The sequence below is a fragment of the Oryctolagus cuniculus genome, chromosome 12, assembly GCF_964237555.1.
Source record: "Oryctolagus cuniculus chromosome 12, mOryCun1.1, whole genome shotgun sequence".
NCBI lineage: Eukaryota > Metazoa > Chordata > Mammalia > Lagomorpha > Leporidae > Oryctolagus > Oryctolagus cuniculus.
The window spans coordinates 75494576-75496067 of NC_091443.1; the positions used below are offsets into that span (position 1 = coordinate 75494576).

The 1492-nt window shown below is 34.2% G+C and overlaps 1 non-coding gene across 1 annotated transcript; it reads right to left on the reverse strand.

Annotated features, from left to right (window-relative positions):
* Positions 1-501: 501 nt before the first annotated feature.
* On the reverse strand, positions 502-608 carry LOC127483874 (U6 spliceosomal RNA). The gene has a single exon (XR_007910668.1). It is a non-coding gene; the product is annotated as a U6 spliceosomal RNA (small nuclear RNA).
* Between the last annotated feature and the right edge of the window lie 884 nt (positions 609-1492).

The window sequence follows — 1492 nt, forward strand, 5'->3', positions numbered from 1 at the left end:
TTTCTACCTGGACAATCATGTCATATACAAATAGGGACAGATTTATTCTCCCTTTCTATTCTGTATGTTTTCTATTTCTTTTTCTTTCTTTCTTTTACTGCCAGTGCTATGTTTAACAGTGGTGAGAGGAAACATCTTTACCTGTTTTCTGTCTTAGAGAGAAAGCAGTCAGGTATTTCATCTTTAAGTATATTACTTGTGGGTTTATTGTAGATGCTCTGCATCAAATTATAAGAAGTTAAAGGGAGTTTCTTTGAGTTCGATGTTGTAGACATTTGTGATATTGTCATCTTTGACTGAAAAGAAGTCACTCCCATTCACATTCAACTAACAATCTCTGAGAATTCTCCCCAACATTCTATTTCTTTAACTCCAATGGTCTTTAATAGTCATTGATGTGAAAAAGTGTCTGGTTATTAGTTCTTTTGCATTTTTAAATAAGAAAAGTCATCCATTATTTTCTTTATAGCTTTTGAAATTTGTATTATTTCTTTTTTTTTTTTTAATATGGAACGCTTCACGAATTTGTGTGTCGTCCTTGTGCAGGGGCCATGCTAATCTTCTTTGTATCATTCCAATTTTAGTATATGTGCTGCCGAAGCAAGCACAGAAATTTGTATTATTTCAAAAAAGGCATTCCCTATTCCAACTTTGTAATTTTCTTACTATCTGATTCTCTTAAGATTTAATTTCTATTTAGACCTCTGTCAATGCTTCATTGATTGGTCTGCCATCCAGACACAGAACATCTGTTAAAAGACATGTCCCTTTCATATGTTTTTATCTTTATCTGTCAGCCACAAACAAACAAAGAATCAAAACTGTCTCTCCTCCTGGATGGCCATCTGTTTTAATGTCCATTATGAAGAAATTACTTATAAAATCTTCTATGGTGAGTGTAGATAATACTTCAGAAAATATACTGCAAATGCTGTGAGAAATGTGGCGCATGGATTGAGACATAGACTACAGGTGAGACAGTGGTTGAGTACAGGCAAGATGCAGATTCTGATCTGGTAGACTTGGATTCAAGTACTGGGCACACCCCTGGAGCTACGTGCTTCTAGTAAAGTTGTTTAATTCTCTTGGATCTCAATTTTTCCTTTGTAAAATAAGGGAGTTGTGTCAGATAATCTCTAAGTTTCCTTTTTATTCTGCATATCTTTCAATCTATGCAGATGTGCGTGGTTGAATCCTTAGGCTTGGAAATATAAATGATGTAGCAAATTTGAACATACCTGCTGTTCTCCAGCACAGAATTTAATTTGCTGATGTGAAAAACTGTTGTAGACAAACTTTTTCATTGCTGCACATGTTTTTCTGGTCTAAACACATGATGCTGCTTCTGTTTTTGTTGTCTATTGTTCTTGTAGAATTTGATAATTCAATACAAAATCAGTAAAGTGCATAGCTTACGTTTTAACCAAGCCAAGTCATCTTATTTTTGTTCTATTCATTCCATGAACCTGAGTGAAAATCTTCTGAATTGCCT